Here is a 16,736-nt window from a genome sequence, read left to right on the forward strand (position 1 = left end):
TGAGGTGCTGACTACCATGTATAAATTAAGCTTGAGAATATAAAAGGATTGAAGTTGAAGAGTTCTGAAAATCAGGCCAAAGAGAGGGCATATCATTGGAGAAAGTTGTCTGTGTGCTGAAGTTGGCTCTGAGGGTCAACAAGACCTTCTGATTGCTCTTCTCAAGTTTGCTCAACTTAGAAATGACTTGAGTGAAATTTTGGGTGGAAGATTGGGGGAATGATGGAAAAGTTTCTGGATTTTGATCCAGAGCAGAACAAAAGAAGACAGCCTGGGGATTCAGATATGTGAGATGGTGGAGATCACAGCTTCTGGAGTGTGACTATAGAAGAAACCTCACAAACATAAATTTACTGAGGTTTTGCAAATATCTTAAGGAGAGCACTGGACATCCCAGAGACTGTGGAGAAGAAAAATCATTACTTTTCAGTGTCAAGGACTGCATGACCACAGGTACGATTTGAATTATACAGCCACTGCGATTTTACTTCTAAATGGAATGGCATTTACCGACTAGCCTGTAAACTCCACACGGGTAGGTGATATCTCTATTTCCACTATTTCATTCCTAGTTCCCTGCACGTTTTGTAGATTGAAGGGCAAAGGAAGGCAATGATGTTGTTACTGAACTCAGGTTCGGTTGCTGGTCACTCAAGAATCCAATACTGAGAGTCAAGTGTTGGGTAAAAGGAAAGATAGCTTCATTGAGGAAGCTGGCAATCCTCGGGAGAAGGTGGACTCATGTCCCAGAAAACCAACTCCCCACTCCTCAGATTTCACTTGGAGATAATACAGGGAAAAGAGGAAGAGGCTACCTGCTGAGGCGAGGGTTGTGGGGGGGTGTGATCAGCTTGTGGACCTTCTTCTGATTGGTTGGTGGTGAGGTAACTGGGAGTCACCATCATCGACCTTCTGGTCCCAATTGGTCTGGGGTCTACATGCTTGTGGGCATCATATAGTTAACTTCTTCCATCTGGTGGAGGTTTCAATGTCTGCAAAGCAGCTCAAAGGACATAGTTCAGAATATTATCTATAGTCTTTGAGGAGGAACTCAGGGTCCTTGACTTTGTTAATGTAGCCATTAACTATTACTATTTTGTCCTGTTTGACTGTTTTCCTTTGCTTCTGAATTTTCTTACATCTCTGATTAAACTTATTCTTTGGCTAAAGTTTTTCTACTGACAAGAGGCAGGCAGAGGACATGGGTGTGGGTGGCGTCTGTCCTGGTTACAGAGGGTCCTGCTCAGTTACAGTGTTACTAAATCCCAGCATCACCCAGTGGAGCTAGATCCTCAAAAGACATGTCAAGTGGGAGACAGAGGTTGGAGGGGAGTCAGCCAGTGCTGCAAACCTGGCCTGAGGAAAAGAACAAAGGGGAGGAACACCCTGGACTCTTTCTTCCTCCTGCCTGACAGTCTAGCATCAGTGCCTTCCATTGGCTAAGTCCAGTCTTTAATTGAGATATAATTCACATACCATTAAATTCACCCTTTTAAAATATACAATTTGGGCTTCCCTGGTGGCACAGTGATTAAGAATCCGCCTGCCAGTGCAGGGGACATGGGTTCGAGCCCTGGCCCGGGAAGATCCCATATGCCACGGGACAACTAAGCCCGTGCACCACAAATACTGAACCCGTGCTCTAGAGGCCACGAGCCACAACTGCTGAGCCCGTGTGCCACAACTACTGAAGCCCGTGCACCTAGAGCCCGTGCTCTGCAACGAGAGAAGCCACCACAATGAGAGGCCCGCGCACCCCAACGAAGAGTAGCCCCTGCTGAGCGCAACTAGAGAAAGCCCGCGCACAGCAACGAAGACCCAACGCAGCCAAAATAAATAAATAATAAATAAATTTATTTTAAAATATACAATTTAAGTCAAAGTTCATTTTATTAGTATATTCACAGAATTGAACAACATCATCAAACCTGCCTTTAGAACATTTTCATCGCCCCAAAGAGAAACCGTGTTCCCATTAGCCGTCATTCCCCGTCACCCCGTCCAGCCCTGGGCAACCACCCATCTTCTGTCTCTGTGGATTTGACTATTGTGGACATTTCACGTAAATGGAAACGCACAATATGTTGTCTTTTGTGCCCGGCTTATTTCCTTTAGCGTCGTGTTTCCAAGGCCCATCCACACCATAGCCTGGGTCAGTGCTTCATTCCTTTTAAAAACTGAATGCTATTCCATGGTATGAATAGACCACATTTTGTTTATCCATCCATTAGTTCACGAACTTTGGGGATTTTTCCATCCAAATGCTAATTATTAACTTTCTATTTCTCTACAATTCATTTTAACAATGTGGACGAAAATGGAAGGTGGCAGAGCATTTTTAATAAAATATCTTAAAATATGTTTTGATATCATACAAATGTTAACATTGGAAGAGGTCTTAAATGTTTTCCAGGGCATAATGTTTTGCATTTCCACATATATCACATTTTATATATGGAAGTAACTTATAAAGGGAGATAAAATAATTAGGTTTGAGAAGGGATTGTCTAAAACATGTCAACTTAGCTTAAGCTGAATATCTAAATTTGAGTAAATTGAATTCCTGGAACCAAAAGGTAAAAATCTCCTGAAAGAAATTGGTAATTTAGCCCATGAAAAATCCTAATTAAAGGAAAATAAGAATTCCCTGAGATTTTGCATTAACGAATCTTCTGGCTTGAGAATGTAGTCCCCTTATAGAGCCAGAGAGATAGAGCTTTTATTAAAAATGATATTATAAACTATTTGAATTATCCCAAGTTTGGGTTTGATACTGTTTATATTGGTGATCTTTTCTATTTCAGGTTAACAATAGCTGGTTGAAATTTTTCTTTTTTTTTTTTTTCCCTCAAGAGCCATGGGTCAAGGCCTAAGTATTCAAATGTGACACCTCCTTTCCTAAAAATAAATGGTGCTTTGGGTATTCCCTGTTATATTCATGCTGTTTTCTTGGCCCTGTAGCCAGACATCCATTACTGAGATAGAAATGGTTGGGGGCTTTTTTTTTTAATGAAGTATCAGCTGGAATAGGCACCCATTCACTCACCATCAGAAGTCACCAGGGCATCATTCTAAGTGACCCTCTTCACCTCTTTCTCTAAATATTTCCCCAAGTGTGGGCTTGTAGAGGGAACTCCTGTCACTCTGAATAATAATCAAATCCTGTTCGAAATCCCAACTATATCGTTATTTTATCAAATTCCCAGAATGCCCTATTTTAAAGAGTATCCACAGCTTTCCAAATAGTTTCACAGGCTTGTTTTTCAGCCAATGTGTGGGCTTTCTCCCATTGTTCACAAGCTGGACACATGGGCAACTCATGGCCTGGGAAGATGCCAACCTTAGTCATTCCGGAGACCTCTTTTGCTCGCCCTTTTAAAAAAGGTAAGCGACTCACAGCCCACAGAAATTCTAATCAAGAGCTCCAGGCTCCCAAGACAATGGAGAAGTGAGGCACCTGACACCCAGTGGGTTCGTCCCACTTATCATCCAGTCATTTTCACGCACCATCAGCATGGCTACTGCAGAGCCGTATTCTTCACTCCCAGAAGGATTCGATTTAGGGAACCAGCAAAGTACCACTCAGCCCAATTATCAAGAAAGCTTTTTTCAAACTTCAAAAGAGAGGAGGAAGTTAAAACATGAAAGATGATGCACCACAAAGCAAAAGGACTTTTTGTTTTGTTTCCATATGACTTGCCCATCAACTCTGCTTTCTTAAATGACCTGAAAAACTGCTTTATGGAGGGAAAAATGTATTTTCTTCAAATAAGTCCATGCTCCTATACGTTTCCTAGTCCTTTTTTATTTTGACTGTTAATGCAAAATTTGTTTTCCATACTATTAATAGTTGCTCCCTAAATTCAGACAAATGATTTTTTAAAATAAGAGATAATTCCTAGAGTAATGTAACACCATTTAAATGGGCATGGAATCATTCTCGCTCATAAAAATATCTGTAACTAGGTAACTGAATTGCTCATCTGTCAACTACATGTGATACAGACCTATTTATGCCTATCGTCCTAGCTAATTATTTATAGCACTCTCCTTTCACACTCAGAAATGTCCAAGTGTGGGGAATAAGTTATGTCACCATCCTAATTATAAGGTTCTTTCAGGGCTTTGCTTTCTTAGGGTTTTACTATATCATTTCATTTAAGATGCTTTTTGGAATCCTTTTGGCTGAGAATAAGAGGTACATTCTCTGACCCTGTGTATATGACTTTGTGCTTTGTGAGTGGGAGGAAGTAGGGTGAAGGCTGGGATGCTGGTGTAGTATATGGGCAGCATCATCTAGGTGTGAGGTTCACACATGGCGTTAAAGGCTGGGATGCTTCAAGACAACCAGGCTATCAGGCTTCTGGTCCTGGAAACGTGTGACATATACTGATACGTAAGGGCCAATGTTCACCAATAGAACTTTTTTAAAAAGAAAACAAACAACAATAGCAACAAAATTAATATTTTTATTCTTTACCACCCAAAGTAATTAATAGCTTTGAGGATTCCGTGTTTATGCTGTCCTATCTGTTTTGCCACAGGGAGAAAGAAGGCTCTTGGTCATTGTAGTTCAAGGCCATTTCAAAGCAGTCAAGCTTCCCCCCGAAAGGCCGGTGCCCCCCTTCATCAGTCCTCGGAGAGAACAAACTCCTTCAAAGACCCCAGATGGAACTTGGTTTCACTGACCCTGCTACCAAACTCAGGTTCAGCTGCCCGCAGCTTGAAAACAAATACTCAAGAGACAGTGTTGGTAGGAAAGGAAAGCTTGCTTTATTCAGGAGGCCAGCAACCTGGGGAGAAGGCGGACTTGTGTCCACCACCAACTCCCAACTACCCATCAGGGGGCAAGAACTTTTAAAGGGACGTTTCAGGGGTGCACAGGTGGAGGGAGGGCCTACCTGCAGAAACAGCACAGGCAGCTCTGACAGGCATCTTGAACTTGGTCATCGGTAGTCTGATCAGCGTCATCTTGATGGTTTTAGGTACCGTTAGTCTTCAGTTCCAGAGTCAATTCCCATTTCTTTGAGGCCAGTTCTCGGAATGGTGGCAGCTTATGTCATGGCTACAGTCCGGTCATCATGTAGTTAACTTCTGCACCTGGCAGGGGTTTCAGTCTACAAGACGGCTCCCAGGACACGGCTCAGAATATGATCTCTAGCCCTTGAGGAGGAACCAAAGGGCCCTGACTATGCTTAGTGACTGAACTATTATTATTTTGTCTTGTTTGACTGATTTTCCATCTTGTCTGCATTTTTTCTCATTTCTATGATTAAATGTATACTTTGGCTAAAGTTTTTCTACAGACAAGAGGCAGGCGGAGGACATGAGGGGTTGGGGTCCTATGCCAGGAAAGCCCCATAGGGTCCTGATTGGTCATAGCCTGATCTGAGGGTCCAGAAGTGCCCTGCAGTTGGCACCTCCCCCCGGGCAGGTGGCATCAGGTTCACTTCCTTACAGGGCCCTGAGGATCACAAGCTAGGGTTCTAGCTGGCTGTTCTCCCCTGGCACTCCTTCTTACACTCTGTACAAATTTATTTATATGTTTTGTTTTTTGTTTTTAAATTTATTTATTATTTATTTTTGGCTGCATTGGGTCTTCGTTGCTGCACGCGGGCTTTCTCTAGTTGCGGCGAGCAGTGGCTTCTCTTGTGGAGCACGGGCTCTAGGCGCGCGGGCTTCAGTAGTTGTGGCACACGGGCTCAGTAGTTGCGGCTCGCAGGCTCTAGAGCACAGGCTCAGTAGTTGTGGCGCACGGGCTTAGTAGCTCCGCGGCATGTGGGATCTTCCCGGACCAGGGCTCAAACCCGTGTCCCCTGCATCGGCAGGCAGATTCTTAACCACTGCACCGCCAGGGAAGCCGTATTTATGTGTTATGTGTCTGTTTGTTTAAGCTCTGTCTCTCTACGGTATGAGGGCTGGGATTACTTTGTCCGTTTTTCTTTTTTGCTTATCTTTCACTTTTGTATTTTTGGAGGGGGGTCATTTGTCATCACATCACCGAGTGCTGGGCACAGAATAGGTGCCCACTGAGGTAGGTGGCCACAAATTTGACCTCCGCTTATTCACACGCCTTTGCAAATGACTTTTCCACTGCTCCCACTGAAAGTGGGACTATTTCTTCACATCTTGTGTCTGGACTTGGCCCTGGGGATCGCTCTGCCTGTTAGTAAATTAGTAAATATTGCTTAAACAGAGGATTAAAGAGCATTTGCCCTTTGAAGCTTGCCCTCTCTTGCTCTGGAAATCCTGTTGACTGCCCCCCACCCCCCAGTAAGCCTGGGTGAGCCTGTGAGCCATCAGCTTTGCTGAGAGCCGGCACCAGCTGCCGAGCACCTGCTGAGGCCATTGGACCCTGGTGGCTGTCAACATAGGGTAAGCCCATCTCAGCTGAGGCCAGACCACATCTCCAGCCTGGAGCATCACGTGTAAACAAATAGTTGTCTTTAAAGCTACTTTGGTTGTTCGTTTGTCATGCAAGGAAAGCTAATTGGCATACCCAATAAATATTTATGGAACGAATGAATAATGGTCTCAGAACTTACAAAAAACAAGACATCTGTGTATGTATATTTATTCATTTTTGCACATATAAAGAAAGGTGGGTATTATACATATCTATTCCCTTCTGGCATGCACAAAGGAAGTACAAGATTCCTATTTGTATTAGTCAGGGTTCTCCAGAGGAACAGTCCCAATGGGAGATATACATAGACGTATGGAGATTTACTATGAGAAATTGGCTCAGTGGATGGTGGAGGCTGAGATGCCCCAAGATTTGCAGGGTTAGGGTTAGGGTTAGGGTTAGGGTTGGGTTAGGGTTAGGGTTGGGTTAGGGTTAGGGTTAGGGTTAGGGTTAGGGTTAGGTTTAGGGTTAGGGTTGGGTTAGGGTTAGGGTTAGGGTTAGGGTTGGGTTAGGGTTAGGGTTAGGGTTGGGTTAGGGTTAGGGTTAGTGTTAGGGTTAGGGTTAGGGTTAGGGTTAGGGTTAGCGTTAGGGTTAGGGTTAGGGTTAGTTTTAGGTCTGCAGGCTGGACACCCAGGAAAGTTGGGGTGATTCAAGTCACAGTTTGATGGCCTGAGGACCTAAATGTAAGTCCAGTCCAAGGCAGGGGAAAAGGGTGTCTCAGGTGAAGCTTAGGCAGGCAGGAAGGGGCCCTTTGCTGTATTCAGGCCCTCAACATTGGCTGATGGCCACCCACACTGGGGAGGGCCATATACAGAGACACTAATTCCATGGCTAATCTCTCCCATGAACACCCTCAGAGAAACACCCAGAAACAATGTTTTATCTGGTCCCCCACCCCGGCCATGGCCCAGTCATGTTGACACATCCAGTTAACTCTTGCACAGTTAAAATACTCACTTTATCAGTTGTTTCTCTATAGCTATTGCCTACCAAAACTGACTAGGATAGATATTTCCAGCTGCTATCTGAATATTGTCAACTACAGGATCCAGAATTTAGAGGTGAAGAAATTGAGAGGTCAAGGGAGGATTGGGGGCAGGCCTGAGGTCATGGGGCCATCAGCAACGGGCAGGTCTCAGATCCAGAGGCTAGAGCTCACAGTCTGGAGGCTGTCAGGGTTTCGGGACTGTGTGGCTTCCCCAAGTTCCAAGGGAGACAAAGTCCGCACCCCTCACCCTCGGGCTTGAGTTCGTGATACGCTAGAATGCCTTGAAGAATAAGAAGGGCAGGTGTGGTGGAGATGACGGTGGTGGTCAGGGGTAGGGTGCTGTGTTTGCCTGTGCACCCTCCTCCCTTGAAACTTGTGGAAGATTCAGGTGTAGAACATCCTGTTACTCAGAGAAGAGCAACACGCATCCCTGGTCCCTGTAGGAGTGGAAGCAAAGATGCTCATTCCATCCCTGTGTTTTCTTAGCAGCTTCTACAAACGGCCACTTGTTGACAAGGTGTAGGTGCAGCGGTATCACTGCAAGAGGAAAAATCTGTGAGAAAAAGAAAAACAAATGTTTACTGAAAGACAGCGGCCTTTGGGGTATGTATTTAGTATTATCAACTCATCTGACGTTTTATTGACTTCTCGCCTCGGCCTCCATCTTTTTCTCTTTAGAGTTTTGAATTTTGTCTCCATTTGTTCAGGAGAAAGAATTCTGATAACGCATGTAATTTCAGAAGGAAATTACACAAGCAAACGATATAAAATCATAATTTGTCCATATGCGGAATTCCCATTAGTGCATGACTTAAGATATGCAATTGGCTAATTAAAAATACTTTTTTTCTGGCTCATTAGGTTTCTGGTAAATAATGTAGCACAAACAGCTACAAGCCTAACAGGGCTTCCCCTGGGATGTGGCTGAGCTCAGACCCAAGAGATGTAAACAGGTGGTCCAGAGGCCGGGCTGTGGAACACGTGTCCATCCCATAAACTCCTTCAGTCGTCAACCAGGGAAACGTCTGACTCATTGCTTTTCCATGTGTGGGTTGAAATTTCATGTTTCTGTGTCTTGGAAGAGTTATTTGAAATTGCATGTACTTGAAAATTGTTGAAAACAAACAAACCTGTATAACGCTATATTCTAGGTGTATATTTGTCTGAGAAAAGTCACCAAACTCTCAACTGTTTTTGCCTCTTGGTGACAGGGTATTAGTGACTTTCAATCTTCTTTCTCTTAAAAATAATCTGCATGTTGTGATGACTCTAAAACGATGGTATTTCATGTAATTCAAAGTATTTACAGGAAAATGCAACGGTGATTTTAAAACACAGCACGTTATCAGTTTGAAAATGAGGCGGCGGGCTAGTCCTTGTGGGCACATTCTCTTATCTACCTGCTTGGTGTTCTAAATCAGTCTGCTATGGAAAAACGCTGCTCTTCACTGCTGTGATTCCTTCATGTTCATTTATGTTCACCTTCCCTTAGTCTCATGACTCACACAGACTCACACTTTTTTCCCTGAAATGCACTGAAGGCATGAATCATTGCTGAGCGCCTCCATGAGTTAGGGCATGCTGGTGGCAGAAATGGCTGAATGAGTATGATGGCCATTTCCTTATGAACCTAGTCAGAGATCAGCCACCAATCTGTCCACGATGAATTCACATGGACTTGATTAACATTCATACGGAATGAATTTCAGGGCATGTGCATTTGTAGTGCACGTGTGTGACACACAGATGTCATATTTACCGTAATTACTCCCATCGCAATACATGAATTTTGTCCCGTTCTCTTTTTTTTAGTATACAGTTGTTAAGTTGGCAAATGTATAATTGTGACTGTGTTTCCAACTTGAAACAAATGCCTGAAACTTTTTTAATGACTGTGCAATATGACGTCATTAAATGATCAAGTTTAGTAAGACCTAGAAAACCGCAAAGAGGTGCCAATGTAATAACTGTTCGTAACATAAAGTCCTCCTCAGCCACTTTGAAGGGTCTCGGATTTCCTAAATGACTTTGAAAGAATTCTATCTCTGCCTTTCAGAATCAAAATGGACCCCCAATAATCCTATAATTCAGCTCTGAAAAAAATGCTTTTTGCTTCTAATGAATTGATGTGCCTTTAAGATGGTCACATCTTATTGAGATAAAGAGCTCATCCCTCCTTGTTGGATGAAATGAGAAAGATAAACCTTGGGAAGAATTAGGGTACAGTTCCGAAAAAAATTAAGGAGCAGTCTTTATTAACTGCGATATGCTCTCTCCTTGAGAGTAAAGTCAATTTTGAACTTAATTTACGTGTATTAAAAAATATATATATATACACACACAATAAAAACTTTTCTAAAGTCCTCGCAAAAGGTATTTTCCCACTTCTTCCTCTCTCTGACCTTAACTGCCAGAAAACTAGTGCTGAAAAGCCCTCAGATCTATTGGTCTCCTGTGGCTTCACTGTTATTGGCTCTTCCACAGCTGTGCTCCTTTCCCTGCTGCCAGGACCCTGATTTGGTCAGGCTGCCCGGTTCCCAGACCCTGGAGATGAATCAAGTCTAGTCTAAGTCATCGCAACCCGGTGCTCCTTTGTGATTGGTCTAGACATGAGCATGTGACCCACTTATGGCCAATGAGAGAGGAGGGGAAGTGATCTTGGGGCCCTGGGAAATACTTTTCTCCTTAATAAACAAAAAATACCCACACAGGGTAAAGAGCTTCCTACCATCCTTCTGTGCCTTCCTGCTGTATATACAGTTTCGGAGGACGTGACACCTGGATGGGAGACAGCCATGCTGGGATCACGAGGGATTGAGCCTTGGAAAACAGGCTGTGTACCAAGAACTGTGGAATGGAAGGAAGAAAGAAGACTTCCAGTTACTTCCAGGTCAATCCTGAGAACACCCACTGGGGTGGGCAAAACAATCGCGAAAGTGTACATCTTCATGCCCGGAACCTGTGAATATGCTACATTACACGGCAGAAGAGAAGTAAGGTAACAGGTGGAATGAAGGCTGTTGACCAGGCAGATTATCTTGGATTAACAGGGCGGATCCCATGTCATCACAGGGTTCTTAAATGTGAAAAAGGGAAGCAGAGGAGTCATTGTCACAGTGATGCCATGAGAGAAAGACTGGACTGGCCATGGCTGGCTTTGAAGATGGAGGACGTGCCCACGGGCCAAGGAATGCCAGAAGCCGCTTGACACTGGAAAATACAGGGAATGGGATTTTCCTCTAGAACCTCCAGAAAGGAACGCAGCTCTGCAGGCATCTGATTTTAGCCCCGTGATGATCTCGGAGAGACAGCAGTGAGTGGTGGCATGAAGCGAGGTCTTAATTCCCTGCCCGGGACTTGAAGGTGGGGAGCCTAGATGAAAACCAGGAATCCCAGCCACCACACCCCCTGGCTCTTGCCCCCCAGTGAAAAATGCATTTCTCATGGAGGCAAAACTGTAAAAACAGGTACAAAGTTTATTATTAGAGACACAGCACAACAAGTGGGAAAGCACACCGAGAAACAGCTTGTTTAGTTAAGACAGAAGTAGGGCAGAGACGCACACCTGGAGAGCAAGGGTGTGGGCGTCCCCCCTGACGAGGAGGACCCCAGTAAAGAGGCGGTTAGATCACTTATATAGGGCAGGTCTTCCGGGTCTCTGTTCACCTCTGGCCAATTATCTGGTTTCTTTCTCCGCACCTGCTCTGCCCTAGGGCCCTCCCCAACATGCCTGAGCAACTTTTTTCCAACATGGATTACAGCCCAGACGCCTATGGGACGGCCTTAGCATCACCTATTATGGGGTGGTGTCCCCTCCTTTTTGACCCCCAAAGAGCTTTTCTGCGCATGTGCAATGTCTCCCTTGCCCCAAGGATGGGAAATGTATGGCCTCTTAATCTTTTAACAGGGTTTAGTCCCACTCTGTTCCTGCCATAAAAATGTCCAATGTCAGGTTATTTACCCTATTTCTCTTACTGGTTTTTATATCGAGGTGCAGATCTCAAAATATAGACAGGAGTCTGGTCATAAATATGTAGTCCTAGAGTCTGTTTATCTCTTGCTTCAGGAAATGTAAACAGGGGACTGGTAATGAATGTCTGGCCTGGAGCCCATCTTCTTCTCCCCCCAGAGGTGTGAACAGGAGGCCAGTTGTAAATGTCTCGCCTGGAGCCCATCTACCTCCTGCCTCAGTGACACCCATTTAAGACTTCTGACCCCCTGAACTATAAGACAATAAATTTGTTTTGATTTAAGTCACTAAGTCTATGGTAATTCATTACAGCAGCAACAGGAAACTAATTATGGATGTTCAATTTGAGGATGACTGTCTATTTGAAGCTGTTGTTAGCTCAGTTTTCTGTTAATTACAGCCAAACACCAGCTAGCAGATATGCCACTCCATCTATTTGAGTTAGTATTATTTTTAAGACCATTACCTTTGTTCCAAAGAGATCATTACATGGTTCCCTGGCTAAATGATGTGTCTCTCAAGGCAGGAAACGCTGAACCTTTCACTACTGTATTCTCACCAATACCCCAGGTCCTTCCCCAAATATGACTTACTTTCTGTGGACTCTGAAGATCCATGAAAGAAAGATGAAAACCACCGATTTATATAAAAAACAGAGCAAGTATGTTAAATCACATATGGGGTCACTTCTTTATAGTAGGTTTTGAAGAATTAATTCACATGGAACAAAATTATTATATAAAATTTTGTATCAAATTGATGCTGTCCTAGTAACATAAAAAAAAAAATCAGAACAGAATTCCAAATTTGCTTTCTGAAATCGGTTGCCATCGACGATGTTTTTGGTCCTTTGTTATTCCAAACTTCGAAAACTTAATGAATAAATTTCGTTCCTGGGGTCTGTATGTTGAATTATATCACATGTACGTATACTATATGTCACGTAGATTATAATTACATTTCCCATTTGTCATTTAATCTTTACAAGAACCTATTTCTCAGGCCAGTGGGAATTAGTAACCATGACAAGCTTTCTTCCACTTGTGTGGCTTTGTCAATTTCTTTGTTTACTTTATACCATTAATATCCTATCACTGTGTGGCTGTGTGTTACTCACAGAAAACAGTGTTCTAGTAAATGTGGTGTGTTCTCCAGGCCCAGGGCTATCTATGATTTAAAAAGCTCCAGGTATGCAGAATATCAAGCCACCCACCGACCCATAATTAGATGTAGATCCGAAGTACTACATTGGGGTTCAGGAGCCTATCCCCTTAGGGTCCCTGGTGTGAGGACCACACAGGCCACTCCCTTGTTAATCTTCAAGCTGACGTTGTAGACTGCCCATTCATTCCTCAGGAACCTCTCGCAGCCCCGGGTTCAAGCAGGCGTGCTCTGATTTAGGGATCTACCCTATACCTATCCTCTCTGGCTCTGTAGAACCCCTCTGTTCCTTGTCACCGTCAAGGCGGAGTGGCTGCAGTGCAGTGGCCATCGAGAGAGTGGATGCTGAGGCTAATCCATTGGCAGAGGCGACCCCTGTGTGGTGGAGGTGGACCCAGGCTTCCCTGGGACCCAGACGTCCAGCATCAGAGCCAGACGCCTGCTGGGCAAGCTGCCCCCCGTGGTGGGAGAGGTGCATCTCCAGGTGGAGAGTTGGGTTGTGTGCTACCTCCAGAGAATCCCTCCGCTTCTTCCCTGGCAGCTCACGCCTGCCTTGTTCTCCTGATCCGTGTGCAGCCACAGGCCTCTGTGCCCATCTGAGGAGCTCAGTCTGCCTGTGGTCACTCAGGACCCAGTGGGATGAGAGGGCCAGTTACAGAAATTTCCTCTGGCAAAAGAGAAAGGCTACTTTGGTCCTACCTCTTTCAATAGGCCTCTGTGTTGCCATCCATCTACCTTAAATATAGGTGATCTGTAGGCATTTCGGTTCATCTTCAGCATTTTCTAATGATTTAAATGATCTTGCTTTATGATTGACCAAGCTTTAAAGATAGAGAAATCGGGTTCGGGGTGCAGAGTGCGGGCTCAGCAAGGCTGTTTTTTGTTGTCTGTCTTAAAATCTTCAACATGGAACCCTTAGCGACTGAATGGCCAGTAACCAGACTGGCTATACTTCCCCGTCCAGGAAGGGCCAGATGGCTTCCATTCTCAGAGAAGGGCCGCGAACATGTACCTGTAATTCCCTGCAGCCTGCACTGCTCTTTTATGAAATCTGCTGCCACTTGTTCTGTGTGGGACAGCAAGTGACCTGTCAACAGCATAAAATATAAACACAGCAGGTCTCCCTTACCCCAGGAGCCCGTCCTCAGTCTCATGTCACAGCTTCCCTTGGGGAACAAAACCGAGCATATACATGACAGCATCTTTTTTACCCAAGTTCAGATGAATGGCATTTGTTAGCGTCCTTCAGCCTCTGTAAAATTAGAGTGTCATTTTCCTGTTTGGAACATGAGAAACATAGGCAATTTTGAGTTACTGGAGTGTGAGGTTTTGACGTTCGGTTCACATTGATCTCTTCCCCAGTTGCATCGCCATGCTCCTGCAAAAGTGTCTAGATTGATCTCGGAGAGAAAGGCACAGCAGGTCCTTATTCTGAATGTCTTGGAGCCAGTTGGGGGCAGTGTCCTCAGCACCAGTGGCGTGGGCAAGTTTCCAACAGTGCACTTTGCTCTGCTCCAGCAGATGGGCTACTTTAGCACCGGAGCACAGAGGTTGCCACGCATACAGCTGCCCTCACAGGCGTGTAAACCTCCCCACTGGTGAGTGACCCAAATGCAGGAGACTCAGGACCATCTGACAGAGGGTATTTAGGGTTCTGATTAAGAAAATTCACAAGGTAGGGCTTCCCTGGTGGTGCAGTGGTTAAGAATCCGCCTGCCAATTCAGGGGACACGGGTTCGAGCCCTAGTCTGGGAAGATCCCACATGCCGTGGAGCAACTAAGCCCGTGCGCCGCAAACTACTGAGCCTGCGCTCTAGAGCCCGCGAGCAACTACTGAGCTCACGCACCACAACTACTGAAGCCCACGCGCCTAGAGCCCGTGCTCCGCAACAAGAGAAGCCGCCACAGTGAGAAGCCCGCACACCGCAACGAAGACCCAATGAAGTAAAAAATAAATTAATTAATATAAAAAAATTCACAAGGTAGAAAAACTGCAAAAGTTGAATATTTGAAACCAGGGGACTGTAGCTTTCGTTTACTTTTCCTTCACTCATTTTTTGTTCAAGGGATTTCCTTCTCTGAGGAGGCAGAGGAAGTGGAAAGGGCTGTCAGGGAGATGCAAAAATAGAAGAGGGGTTCAACATAAAGCGACGGGGAAAGAATAGCTTTCTGAAGCACGGTGGCTGGGAATGTCAGTGAAGAGAAAGTGGTGAAGGATGGATGGGACGGTCTCTGCCTTTGACCCCGATCGATGGACAGTATCCAGGGGGTACTCAGCAATCAATAAGAAAAGGAGAAACGCTGAGCAATACGATACTGGACCAGGTATAACGGTCTCTGCAGTTTAACGTAAGGAAAATGATTTCAGTAACACTTCTAATGTAACCGAACCAAGTTCGTTTACCCCCATAACGAACCAAATGCTGAGACACCAAGGTTTTGCAGCAGAGAAAAGGTTTATTCACGAGGCAGCCAAGCAAAGAGACAGATCTCAAACAGATCTCAAATCCACCTCCCCGAAGGTGAGGGGGTTCAGGATATTTATGGGATAAAGAAGCAGGGTGGCTATATATAAAATAGATAAACAGCAAGGTCCTACTGTACAGCACAGGGAACTATATTCAGTGTCTTGTAATAAACTGTAATGGAAAAGAATATATGTATAACTGAATCATTTTGCTGTGCACCTGAAACTAACACATTGTAAATTAACTATACTTCAATATAAAAAAAAAGAAGCAGGGGGGGTGGTCTGAGGCATGAGGAGTGTGGGAAAAGGTGATTGGAGATAAGGAAAAGGTGAGGTCATTGTCACGCTGTGCAGGTGCAGCTAAGCTACAGGCCTGCCTGTTCAGAAAGTACAGGCGTTATCATGTTTCGAGGGTGGGGTTTTGGCCTCTAATGTTGAGGTAGTCTCCACCAATCTTAGCCGGCTCAACTCAAACTGGAACCAGCAGACTCCAAGTTCCTGAAAAACAGCTTGGGCAAACATCTTATTGTTTAGGCTACATGATGTTTGGAGGACACACACATTTTTGTAAACACAATTAAAATTAGCTTGATAAGTGAAGGCAGGTTACAATTCATTATTTATTAAGCAAGTTACAGTTTAATGGGTCTGATGACCACCCTCAGTTTCATTAAGTGAGCTGGAACTGATGCAGTTCCACCACTTCGGAAACCTGTGTGACACAATTAACTCACCTTAAGGAGATGCCAGAAAGTCTCTTCCGAGTTATCTGAGTGCCTATCAAAACATAGTTACAGGGTTGGGTGAGGGATGGATTGGGAGTTTGGGATTAGCAGATGCAAAGTAGTATATATAGGATGGATAAACAACAAGGTCCTACTGTATAGCACAGGGAACTGTATTCAGTGATAAACCATAATGGAAAAGAATATGAAAAAGCATGTATATTTAAGTATAACTGAATCACTTTGCTGTACGGTAGAAATTAACACAACATTATAAATCAACTGTACTTGAAGAGACAGGCAAGTACAGTTGACCCTTGAACAACCTGGGAGGGGGGTGGGTAGTTAGGGGCGCCAACCCTCCCAGTAGTTGAAAAATCTGCGTATAACTTACAGTTGACCGTCAGTATTCCAAGTTCCTCTGTATCCGAGGTTACACATCCACAGATTCAACCAACCTCGGAGTGTGCGGTATTTACTGTCGTATTTATTACTGAAAAAACTCCGTGTATGGATCCATGCAGTTCAAAACTATGTTTTTTAAGGTTCAGTCTACTTAAATCAATCAAGTTTCCTCATCTCCCCCAAAGACACCAACACTCAGTTGAAAATAGAGGCCACTAGTAGCTTGGCATATTGATGCAGAGAAGCTGACTAAACCGCTGGTCTTTCGAAACAAGCCTGCAGATAGAAAGTGGTGAATGTTTTGGGAAAGTTGGAGACTAATTCCTCAAGGCCAGAAACCATGCTGTTCTAGTAAATAAAATCTTCAGTTCCATGCACAGACTGTTTTGTCGGGAGTGCATTTAGCTTGGTAACATCGCCTTGGACTAACACCAGGAGTCAGTGGTATGTAGACTTGATAAGAACACAGCCACTTGTCAAAGGGACAGAGGCTGCAGGCAGATTGGAGGCTGCAGGCAGCCTGTATGTAGGCTGTAGGCAGATTGGAGGCTGCAGGCAGATTGGAGGCTGTAGGCAGATTGGAGGCTGCAGGCAGATTGGAGGCTGCAGGC

Source organism: Monodon monoceros, unplaced genomic scaffold, assembly GCF_005190385.1.
Source record: "Monodon monoceros isolate NGI ecotype Baffin Bay Population unplaced genomic scaffold, NGI_Narwhal_1 Super_Scaffold_1, whole genome shotgun sequence".
Classification (NCBI taxonomy): Eukaryota; Metazoa; Chordata; class Mammalia; order Artiodactyla; family Monodontidae; genus Monodon; species Monodon monoceros.